Source organism: Eublepharis macularius, chromosome 2 (genome assembly GCF_028583425.1).
Source record: "Eublepharis macularius isolate TG4126 chromosome 2, MPM_Emac_v1.0, whole genome shotgun sequence".
Taxonomy (NCBI): domain Eukaryota; kingdom Metazoa; phylum Chordata; class Lepidosauria; order Squamata; family Eublepharidae; genus Eublepharis; species Eublepharis macularius.
This window is the reverse complement of record NC_072791.1, coordinates 126,554,367-126,566,628: the sequence shown is the minus strand read 5'-3', so window position 1 is coordinate 126,566,628 and position 12,262 is coordinate 126,554,367. Positions and strand designations below refer to the sequence as shown.

The following is a 12,262-nucleotide window of genomic DNA, read 5'->3' as shown; positions in this document are numbered from 1 at the left end:
TGAAGGGCAGTATATAAATTGAATGTTATTATGTTATTTTGGTCTGTTGCATGCACTTTGGCCACACATGCACAAATGCACGCTGTTCTTTTTGGGAGGAAGGGAGTAAACAGGGCTGTGGGGCAACTGTTTTCACAATTAATCAAAAACAGCATCAATTGTTAGTTCCTTTCCTTGTCTAAACAATTGATTCACTGAGTTTTTCCTTAAACACAATAACACACAAAGACAACAACAACAATGGATCTGTAGAATGTGAGTGGCAGCAGGTACAGCAGTGACAGCAGGGCATTCTCAAGTAGAGATGGGCACAAACAGCAATTCAAACAAAAAAAAAGCCACGAACAGCCCAATCTGCTGTTTGCGAACAAGCTGTTTGTGAGGCCCCATTCTAGATGAACAGGTGGTCGTTGCAAGCCTCATTCATTGCTGTTCGTCAAACCAGTCTTGTACCTGCAATCAATTCCCTTGGCAACTTAGGCAGGGATTGTCTGACGTCTGTCTGAACTCCTGCTGTTGTCTTGGAAACCCCAATCTAAGCCCAATTTAGCTTGATAGGCAGGTCTTCCTTTCAAATGTGGAGCTCCAAATTTGTTACAAGAGAGCAAAGAGCAGGGGGGCTCCCAGCTCTGTCTTTGCAGACAGTGGAGAGGGAGAGAGACAGCTGCTGTTGACATTTTGATAGAGAGAGTGCATTGGAGCTTGAATTTTCTTTGTTTGTGGTGGGATAGGGATCTACCCCTTCAGGTTCCAGGGCTGCTGCCAGGCTCTGGGCCAAGCTATTATTTATTATTGGTACCTTTCCTGCTGCCTGCTCAGGTCAGGTTTCTGGGAGTGGTGCAGTAGGGATCTTGATCAAACTTGGATGATTGCTGGAGGAGAGCCTGCTGGCCTCCACAAACATCCAACCACAAACATGTTTGTGAACAGGTCATACTTGTAAGTGTTCGTGAGTCCCTGTTTGTGGATGACAACGAACAATTAATATCACGTTTGTTTGTTTTTCTGTTCGTGCCCATCTCTATTCTCAAGTAGGAGAGCGTTGCAACAAGTGCAAAAAAACTATTCTGCTTCATGTTCAGTTTTTTCTTTTTCTGTAATTCCAATAACTTAATACCTTTCCATTCAGCTGCTGCCTCTTGGTTTCATGTTTTCTTGTGCTTTGTTCTCACAATAGGTGCAAATCCAAATTCTTCCTTTTGATGCTCAATGTTCTTTTGCAAAACGGGGCATTCTCGCTGCCAAACTTCTCCATTGCCCAAATGCAGGCAGGTAGGCAGAATGATTAGCTGAATCCCACCCCCACCCCCACCCCCACCCCAAAAAAACAGATCTATGTTTTCCCCATAAGTTTTCTTTTTGCTGTAGGGGCATGTGGGATTGTTTTTGAAAGGGCAGAGTAGTCGAATGGCTCACAGGATGGGGGGAAGCAATCCTAAACAGGTCTACTCAGATGTAATTCCCATGTTATTCAATAGTGCTTATCCCCAGGGAAGTGTTTTTCAAATTGCAGCCTATAATTGAAGTCTCCCTTTCAAATATTTTTAAATGAATGGCGTGAATGGAGGAGTCTCCCCTTGAGAGAACCTGATTGGTGGCGGGAGGAAGATACATTCAAGCACATTGGTCTCATTCCCATTTCCTGCCAACAGAGTTAATGAATACTTTAAAGTCTCTCTCCCCTTGGGATCTGATTGGTGCTGTTCAGGAAAATAAGCTGTTGTGCTGCCCTGTGATTTGAGCCTGCCCATGCCAAAAGTATGAAACAAAACAAAATACACAGACTTTTTAGTGAAAGGGGCTCATTTCAGTTTAGTTATTTGGTTTTGAGTCAGCGTTCTGGAAGCTGCTTTAACAAGATGAACAAATAGTTGCTTCCTCCACCTGGTTCCAGGCTTCTTCCCCTAGTTTGGAGGGGAAGAAGTTGGATTGCTGGTGAAGAGGGGGTGTGAGCTACAATGTTTGGACTTGCCAGTGCTCACTTCCCTGACACCAGATTCTGGTGGCATGACCCCCTGCTGCTGGTCTCAGCAGAATCTCCTTGGGATATGACTGGAGTAGCTGCTTGGCAGAGGCATCTGGAAGAAGAGACAGAGCTGAGACCATTGGAAGGAGATAGCACAGAACTCCTGGAAGTGGAGGACCCCAAGCTGGAGGATATCAAGGCCAAGATTTGAGAGATGCAGGAGGAGGAGGAGAAATTCCAAGGCTTGCAGACAGGGGCAAAGGACTTCCTCATTTGCCCAGAGGCAGGTGTTCCTTTCCTTTGCATGACAGAGGAAAAGGTAGAAGCTGACCAACCCTCCATCTACATGGGAAATGTGGATTATGGTGGAACTGCAGAAGAGCTGAAGTCCCATTTTAACAGCTGTGGGGAGATCAACTGAATCACCATCTTGTGTGATAAATTCTCTGGCCTTCTGAAGGGATACGCCTACATTAAGTTTGCTGACAAGAGGTCTATGAAGCAGCCATGGCACTGGATGAGGGCACCTTCCAAGGCAGAGTCATCAAGGTGCTTCCCAAGAAGACCAACATGCCTGGAATCAGCATCGTGGACCATGGAGGTTCCTGGGGCTGTTTTCACAACTGAGGGGGTCTGCCCCACCAGGCTGGATTCTGCAGAGGACCACGTTCAAGGCCACATGGAAGGGTGAACAGGGGCTGTGGAAAGATAGTTCCTTAGTACACACCATACTAGGTGATAGAACAAGATGACTCAGGAGTTGATAGAGGAGGGAACTTGGAAGGGAAGGAGGGAGTAAAAACTTGAGAACTGACCTAAGTAAATCGGCACACCCGGGGCGCGCCTGCGCGCTTACCCGGGTGCCGTGCTTTGCCGTCCCGCATGGAGAAAGGGGCGGGCTACTCTGCTTTCCCGGGCATCTGGGGACTTTGCTGGGGGCGGGGTCAGCCCTTCTTAGGCTGGCCCTGCCTCCTGCTCTGCGCAGTTGCCCTTGCAAGCTCGTCGGAGTAGGAGCTCTCTCTGGCGCTGCTTGCTAGGGCGTGGGCGGCCGTCCGTTGGAGCGTGGCCTCATCGTTGGGACAGGCAGCGACAGCCTTACTGCTCCGGCGGCTTCAGGCGGGCCCGGTGCTCGGCGGTGCAGCGGCGTGGCGGCGAGGCTGCGCGCGCGGAGTAGAGGCTCCGCAACTTGACTTGCTCCCTTCGGCGCGTTTTAGCGTGAGGGAGTATTGGCCGGGTGGGGGCGCGGCCTAACGGGCGGCGCTCCCGGGGGGGGTTTCTCGCCCGTCGCGGCAACCCCCCCCCCTTGGCGAGCGGGAGGTTTCTAGCCCGGGGTTATATTGGGTGGCGACTTTCGGGCGGCGAGGCGCTCTCGAGGGTGTTTTTCTCGCCACCCCCCCCGCGGGTGCGCGGCTCGCTTTGGGCCTCTGGGAGGGGGCTTTGCTCATAAGCAGGGGAGCCTGCTAGGGTCTCTCGCTGCCTTTGGGGGACCGGCGCATGCGTTTGGGGAGACTTGTTACTTCCACTAGTGCTATTTTGCTCCCCCCCTGCCTCTAGGCCGGGCGGGGGGCTTGATTCCATTTCTATTGGATGGTTTTTTGCCCAAAGGAGGATCCCTAGCTTTTGGCAAAGGCATAGTTCTGGAGGGGGCCGTTTTGTTCTGGGTTGGCTAGGGATTTGCTTTGTTGGTGCCATGCCTCCTAAAAAAGGTGTGGGTTCAGGCAAAGGGAAACAGCCTGCTAAGAGGCCCGGGGCTGAATGTACACGGCCCGTCTCCTCTTCTGACGATGAGGATGGGGAGGCGGCCAGGCAGGAGATCCTTGCCAAGCTATCTGCCCTTGAGACAAGCAGAGGTGTTGGGTCCATGCAGCCTGCTGGGAGCAGAGGGCCTAGGGCCTCCAAAAGGGTCTCTGCGGCAACTTTTCAGAGGGAGGTTCTAACCCGTCTTTCTTTGCTGGAAGGTTCCACGAGGGTTGCTGGAGTGGTGGCAGGGCAGTCAAGCGACTGTGAGCTCGGTGTGATGGTGGAGCAGGAGGTCCAGGAGCCTCAGGAAGCGGCGGAGGAGCCTCCTGTGGCTGTGGTGGTTGACCAACCTGAGTCTGATGGTAAGTCCCCCTCGACACATGCTTCATACCAGTGGCCCTGGGGGCCGGTCGGAGTACCTTGCAATTCCAGCTGGGTTCCGCCGGCTCAAGGTATTTGTCCCCAGGTCGCCTCTCATGGGGGTGTTCAGCCCTGGCTGGGATATCCTTACCAAGGGGCGCAGGGTGCCTCTAGCTCCTGGCAGGGCTGGGGCTCTCCGCCCCTCCCTCTGCAATCTAGTTCTGGGTCCCCAGTTCCGGGGGTTGTGCAGGCGGGTATGCCAGGCTCTGCCGTTGGCTGTCAGTCATTTGGGTGTCCGCAAGTCATGTGGCCCCCTTTCCCCGGTAGCCATTATTATCAGGCCTTGGGGGTCATGCCTTACTGGGCTATGCCATTCGGCGATACTGCTTTGCCCTTGGGGGACCATTTAACTCCCGCCACAAGGGATAAGATTCTTCGGGGGGAATTTGTGGATGTCTTTACCCTCCTTTTCCGTGAGCTGGAAAAGAAGGATAAAGAGGACATGGATGACCGTGACAAAGAGTGCCTGAAAAGACGTAAGGTCGATCGTACGTGGGCTAATTGGTTGCCTGGCATGCTGATATATGCCGGCGTCATAGCTCGGGCGCAGCCCCAAAGGGCTGCCCCTCTCTTCCAGTACATTGATATAGTGTACAGGGCTCATACGGAGTTCGTCGGAGCTGCATGGATGCAGTACGACGAGGAATTCCGCATGCGGGCTGCTGTCGATCCAACTTTACCCTGGGATCGCATTCATCAGCAGCTGTGGCTTCAGCGTATGGCTCCTGCCAAGCCCAATCTGGGCGATAGGTCGGATAGTGGTCACTTGGTGCAGCATGTTGCCGCCCCCCCTGGTTCCCGCGCCTCCGCGGGGCAGCCGGTTCAGCCCCGGCTGCTTTGCTGGGAGTTTGCTTACCAAGGGGTGTGCTCCAGGAGGGGATGTGGATTTAAGCACGAGTGCCCAAGATGCAAGGGCCCCCATGCTTTCTCAGCCTGTCCCCGACCCCGGCCTCGTGGCGGGGGTTCCAGGCCCGGTGGCGGGCAAGGTAGGCTTCCACCTGACAAGGGGCCCAACACCCATAAGGCTGAAGGTACTCTCTGAGTTGCTGCAGGGGTACCCCGACAGGGATGTAGCCCAGTTTTTATTTGAGGGGTTTAGTTTTGGGTTCAGAATACCTTTTCAGGGCCCTCGGGCCCCCTTCATGTCGTCTAACCTGCGTTCAGTAGTTGGCATGGAGGAGGTTGTTAGGTCAAAAATTAGGAAGGAGTGTGACGAGGGGCGGGTTTTGGGCCCCTTCCCTGCCCTACCGGTGCCTAATTTGAGGGTCTCCCCACTGGGAGTAGTCCCCAAGAAAGCAGCTGGTGAGTATCGTTTGATTCACCACCTGTCCTTTCCTAGGGGTGGGTCTGTCAACGACGCCATCCCTGAGTACCTATGCACTGTTCGGTACACATCCTTTGACGAGGCAGTGGCTATGGTGAAGCGCAATGGGGCAGGGGCAGAAATGGCGAAATGCGACATCAAGTCGGCCTTTCGTCTTTTACCTGTACACCCATTGGACTTCGAGCTGCTGGGTTTCTCTTTTGACGGCCAGTATTACATGGACAGAGCACTTCCTATGGGGTGCTCTGTTTCATGCGCTGCATTTGAGAAATTCAGTACGTTTTTGGAGTGGGCTTTGCGTCGCCGGCTGGGGTGCTGTGACTCCGCCCACTACCTTGATGACTTTATTTTTTGTGGGCCCAAGGGGTCTGGTCAATGTGCAAGGTTGTTGGCGGGTTTCATCGCCCTGGCGGATGAGCTCGGGGTGCCCCTCACCCATGAAAAGACCGAAGGGCCGTCCCAAGTGTTGACATATCTGGGTATTGAGATTGATACCGTGTTGCAGTCCTTCCGTCTCCCAGGGGCCAAAGTAGTTGAGCACCGGGCGCGCCTGACCGCGCTTCGGGGCAAACGGAAGGCCTCCTTGTTAGAGCTTCAGCTGTTGGTGGGTCACCTCAATTTTGCCTGCAAGGCGGTTGCGCCCGGGCCCCCTTCTTGCGGCGTTTGTGTGATGCCATGGCTGGCCTGCGGTTGCCGCATCATAGGATTCGGCTGTCCCAGGGGATTAAGGACGACCTGAGGGTTTGGGATGACTTTTTGTCATCCTTTAATGGGGTTACCTTCTGGCGCGACGAGCTTTTGCTCGAAGCGGAGTTGCGGGTAGCTTCGGATGCCTCCGGATCTGTGGGGTTTGGGGTGTACTTCCGTGGGCACTGGTGTGCAGAGCCCTGGCCTGCGGCATGGCATGGAGGCGACATTGTACGGGATTTGACCTTTTTGGAATTCTTTCCAATTTTGGTGGCTGTTTGGCTGTGGGGTGATGAACTGGCCAACCATGTGGTCCACTTTTGGTGTGACAACATGGCTGTGGTCCAAGTCATCAACTCTTTGTCGTCCCGGTCTCCCAGGGTCATGCAGTTGGTCCGGCCATTTGTGCTCCGGTGCCTTCGGCTAAACATTTTGTTCAGGGCGAAGCACGTTCCGGGTCTTGACAACGGGGTGGCGGACGCTTTGTCTCGCCGGCAGATGGAACGGTTTCGTCAATTGGCCCCAGATGCAGACGCCTCACCTGTCCCAATGCCCACGGAGCTATGGAATCTTGGAGGGTCGAAGCGCACAGGGCTATTCGATTAGCCATCGCTCCTAGCACCAGAAGGTCGTATGATCGCGCGGTGCGTCAGTTTTCTGGCTTCCGGTTGGAGGCTGGATTGGAGCAGAGCTGGCCTCTTCCTGCAGAACACCTCATGCAGTTCTGTGTGGACAAGAAGCGGGCTGGCTTGTCAGTGAAGTCCATACGTGGGCTTTTGGCTGCCTTGGCCTTTGCCAGCAAGGCCAGGGGTTTCCCGGAGGTTACAGGGGACTTCAGGATTAGGAAAATGTTGGAAGGGTGGTCTCGGGAGGCCAGTTCTCGGCCTGATGCCAGACAACCCATTTCCCCTTCCTTCCTTAAGGGCTTGAGTGATAAGTGGAGCTCGATTTGCTCATCAAGGTATGAAGCCACGTTGTTTCATGCGGCTTCCCTCGTAGCCTTCTTCGGGGCTTTCAGGATTGGGGAGCTCATGGCGCAGTCACGGGCAGGCGGATCTGACAGAGCCCTTCAGGTTTCAGACTTGCAGTTTATTGGTGATGGGGTTTCCATTTGCCTCCGGCGCTCCAAGACGGACCAGCGCCAGAGAGGGGTGGTTGTACGCCTGGGTCCGTGTGCTGACAGGGAACTGTGCCCTGTGCAGGCGCTTCGGGCTTACCTCGGCAGGAGAGGTGCAGGCGAGGGGGTTCTTTTCTGTCACTGTGACGGAACTCCTCTGACGCGGTACCAGTTTTGGTCCGTTACGCAAAGGGCCTTGTTAAAGCTTGGCTTGTCTGGTTTCAAGTTCTGTTCTCATTCTTTTAGAATTGGGGCTGCCTCGACGGCAGCTGCAATGGGGTATCCCGAAGCTGCTATCCAAGGTGTCGGGCGGTGGCGATCGGCGGCTTATCAGGGGTATGTCCGTCCTCTGCCGCCCCTGGTATAAGCTGTGGTTAATTGTGTTTCTCTTCCTTAGGTGCTGTGGTTCGCCGCGGGAGGTGTCAGATCCTCATTTGCAGACACAGTATGGTTTTTTGGGCTGCACATCAAGCCAAGAGGACGCCGTGGGGGTCCCAGCTTGGCCTTAGTAGGTGGGCCCAGATTGAGTGGCAGGGCCGCCGGGGCCTGCATTGGCTGGGCCTGTTGCCACTCCTGTTTGAGGGTAGGAGTGCCCCTCCTCCTCATTTCTTAGTGATCCACTTAGGCGGAAATGATTTGGGATGGGTCAAGGGCAAGGCTCTTACTTTACAGGCACAGGCCGATTTAAAGTTCATTGCCAAGCAATGGCCTGGTGTCCTTATCATTTGGTCCGCCATTCTCCCACGCCGTGTTTGGCGGGAGGCTTTGGATCACGACGCAGTGGAGCGTTCTAGGCGGAAGGCCAATAAGGCCATGTTTAAGGCTTTGGGTGCCGGGCTGGGGATTTATTTGCCCCACCCTCGGATTCGTGACTCATTTCCGGACCTTTATAGGGATGATGGCATTCACTTGTCTGCCAAGGGCAATGGTATATTTTTGACCGATTTGCGGCAAGGGCTGTGGCTGTCCCTGCAGGAGATGTGGGGCGTCAGGGCCTAAGCAGAGGCTTGGCCCTGTCGGTGGCAGGTTAGTTGGGGTAGGCAGAGCGGGCCGGTGAGCACCCGGTGGCACAACCCCATTGGTGGAGAATGGGGGCCTGTCTCGGATTGGCTGGCGGGCTGTACGGCTGCCAGCTGAGAGGGCAGGCTGCCCTGGGACCCCCTGGAAAAGGCCTTCCCTCGGGCCTTACGGCTGGGGTGCATGGTGCTTTAAAAGGGGGAACCATTCGCCTGGTCGGCCGGGTTACAGCCATGCAAGGGATGGCTCACACCTGGGGCAGGGGGTGCTCGCCCATGCAAGTCGAGGAGCTGGTCGGGTCGACCCCTCGCTCGAATTGTACCACTAGTTCCACCCTTACCGTTATTAGTTAATAGGTTATTAAGTTTAAATAAATCGGTCATTACATGGCCCTGTTTCACCCAAGCCTGGTGTCCGTCTCTTTATTCCAAATGGGAGGGCAAATCGGCACACCCGGGGCGTGCCTGCGCGCTTACCCGGGTGCCGTGCTTTGCCGTCCCGCATGGAGAAAGGGGCGGGCTACTCTGCTTTCCTGGGCATCCGGGGACTTTGCTGGGGGCGGGGTCAGCCCTTCTTAGGCTTGCCCTGCCTCCTGCTCTGCGCAGTTGCCCTTGCAAGCTCGTCCCTCCCTCCACTCCCTTTATTTCAGCAGTACAGGCTTAGCCGGTCGCTGGTTTCAGGGCCAGGTAGGAATTTTTTCGCTTTTCACCTGTTTGGCTGTTGGTGAGAGGTGTTTTTCGCCTACCTTGTACTGCTTGGGTTGTCTTTAGGCAGTTTGCCCTGTTGGCAGGTTAGTTGGGGTAGGCAGAGCGGGCCGGTGAGCACCCGGTGGCACAACCCCATTGGTGGGGAATGGGGGCCTGCCTCGGATTGGCTGGCGGGCTGTATTAATTTAATTAATTTAATTTAATTTATTATATTTATATTCCGCCCTCCCTGCTTTCGCAGGCTCAGGGCGGATAACAAATACAAACATGTTTAAAAACATTTAAAAACATTAAATAATACATTTAAAAACATTTAAAAACATTAAATATAACAATTCATGCTGCCCAGTGGTTCATACATGCCTCTGTGTTTGCATAGGGGTGATGGTTTAACCCCCCCTTCACGGGGGGGGGGGCGGGCACTGCCCGGCGTTAGCCATATGCCTGGCGGAATAGCTCTGTCTTACAGGCCCGGCGAAATGCAAGCAAATCTTGCCGGGCCCTTGTCTCGCAAGACAGAGCATTCCACCAGGTCGGGGCCAGGACTGAAAAGGCCCTGGCCCTGGTCGACGCCAGGCGGGCCTCCCTAGGGCCAGGGACACTTAAAAGATGTTTTCCGCCAGAGCGGAGAGTCCTCCGGGGCTCATATGGTGAGAGACGGTCCCTCAGATACGTCGGTCCCAGTCCGCGTAGGGCTTTGTAGGTTAACACCAAAACCTTGAACCTGATTCGGTACTCCACTGGCAGCCAATGCAGCTGGCGTAGCACCGGTGTAATATGCTCCCACACCGGTGCTCCAGCAATGACCCGCGCTGCTGCATTCTGTACCAGCTGTAACCGCCGGATCAGGCCCATGGGAAGCCCAGCGTAGAGCGCGTTACAGTAATCCAACCTAGAGGTGACCATTGCTTGGACCACTGTAGTCATGTCACGGGGAGACAAATAAGGGGCAAGCTGCCTGGCCTGCCGAAGATAATAAAAGGAAGACCTGGCAACTGCAGTGATCTGGTCCTCCATCTTCAAGGAGGAATCCAGAATCACCCCCAGGCTCCTAACCCTCGGGGCCAGTGTAAGTGCTGCCCCATCAAGTGTAGGAAGCCGGGGTCCCAAAGCCATCTCCCCACGACCCACATACAGGACCTCCGTCTTCGTGGGATTCAATTTCAGCCGACTTTGTCTCAACCAACCAGCCACAGCCTCAAAAGCACGCTCCAGGGCATCAGGGGCCGATCCAGGCTGCCCGTCCAACAACAGATAAAGCTGGGTGTCATCCGCGTATTGGTGACACCCAAGCCCGAAACTCCGCACCAGCTGGGCGAGGGGGCGCATATAGATATTAAATAATAATGGAGAGAGTATCGCTCCCTGAGGCACACCACAAACCAGTGGCCTACGAGATGACACCCTCTCCCCGAGCGCCACCCTCTGTCCCCAATCGTGGAGAAAGGAGACCAGCCACTGCAGTGCTGTCCCCTGAATCCCCACATCGGCAAGGCGGTGGGGCAAAAGCTCATGATCGACCGTATCAAACGCTGCTGACAGATCCAGCAAAATCAGCAGTGCTGATCCGCCCTGATCCAGATGTCTGCGGAGATCGTCTGTGAGGGCGACCAACAATGTCTCGAACCCATGTCCCGGGCGGAAACCAGACTGGAAGGGGTCTAGGGCTGAGGTCTCCTTCAGGAAATTCTGCAGTTGCTTCTCTGCCGCCCGCTCAATCACCTTCCCCAAAAACGGAAGGTTGGAAACTGGTCGGTAATTGAGCAGGTCAGCAGGATCTAATGATGATTTCTTCAGAAGAGGCCGTACCACAGCTTCCTTCAGCGCCTTGGGAAAAACCCCAGAGCTCAAGGACAGGTTTATAATCGCCTCCAAGGAATTCCGAAGCCCGTCAACACTGGCTTTCACCAGCCATGACGGGCACGGGTCCAAGGGGCACGTGGTAGGCCGTACCACCTGCAGAATCCTGTCCACCTCTTCCCCGAAAAGAGGGCTGAAATGATCTAATATGGGTCCCGAAGATGGCCAAGGGGCCTCTAGTTCATTTACTGTATCAACTGTGGCTGGTAAGTCGCGGCGGAGAAGCAAGATCTTATCAGTAAAAAAGCTCGCAAAAGCCTCACAGCTTATCTCCAAATTCAACTTTTGATGGTCTCCACCTGATTGGGAGACCAATGAACGGACCAATGAACGGGCCAGCTGAGAGGGCAGGCTGCCCTGGGACCCCCTGGAAAAGGCCTTCCCTCGGGCCTTACGGCTGGGGTGCATGGTGCTTTAAAAGGGGGAACCATTCGCCTGGTCGGCCGGGTTACAGCCATGCAAGGGATGGCTCACACCTGGGGCAGGGGGTGCTCGCCCATGCAAGTCGAGGAGCTGGTCGGGTCGACCCCTCGCTCGAATTGTACCGCTAGTTCCACCCTTGCCGTTATTAGTTAATAGGTTATTAAGTTTAAATAAATCGGTCATTACATGGCCCTGTTTCACCCAAGCCTTGTGTCCGTCTCTTTATTCCAAATGGGAGGGCAAAGACTATTTTAATTCATTGTTGGGGGAGACTGTGGTGCAGCTGATCTCCTACAAAAAAGGATATTTGCTTCTTGGGCTGCAGTAAAGAGGATGGGCCACTTCAACAGAGAAGCCTTATAGGGGACATAGTTCTTGGTATCACAGTTACTCCTGGATTGCCTGGTGGGTGCAGAGATGACTGTTCTGACTCTCTTCTTTGAATAAATTATTTTTTTAAAAAGATGAACAAGCAAGTTCTGTGTGCAATTTGGCTAGTTTTTTTCCTGTTAACACACATCCCTCAAGCTGTAGCCACTAGGGTTACATACATGTCTGAGGTATTCTAATCCTGAAGGATATGAAGTAGAATTTTGCCTTCTACTCTCCTTTCAGTACCTGTTGTGATGTTCCAAAGTTCTCCTTGCAGTCTGCTTTCCACTGCTTGTCTGCTGCTTTCCAAACCTTATCTCTTGTCCAAGCAAATCTACCTCAAGGTTCTCCTGTTACTGCATGCCTGCCTAGATGCCTTACCCTCCTTGTGCCACCAAATGCTGTCCCATGTCAGCCTGCCTATTCCTCATACTACTGTCCTTCATGTTAAATGACCACTGCACCAAATTTCCTCACTGAATGCTGCAGTTTATTTTAGTGTGTGTTTGGAATCTTTCCTATCAAGTTTCCTATATACTTTAATGTTAGATATGGGTGCCTTTCATTGTCCTTTATTCTATCTGTCTGAAATTTGGGTGTATGTCCTAGTAGAGTGCTATAATTCCCTT

At 53.8% G+C, this 12,262-nt stretch overlaps 1 pseudogene; it reads left to right on the top strand.

Moving 5' to 3' along the window:
• The first annotated feature begins 1,958 nt into the window (after positions 1–1,958).
• Positions 1,959–2,701, top strand: LOC129325251 (embryonic polyadenylate-binding protein 2-A-like; annotated as a pseudogene).
• The last annotated feature ends 9,561 nt before the right edge of the window (positions 2,702–12,262 follow it).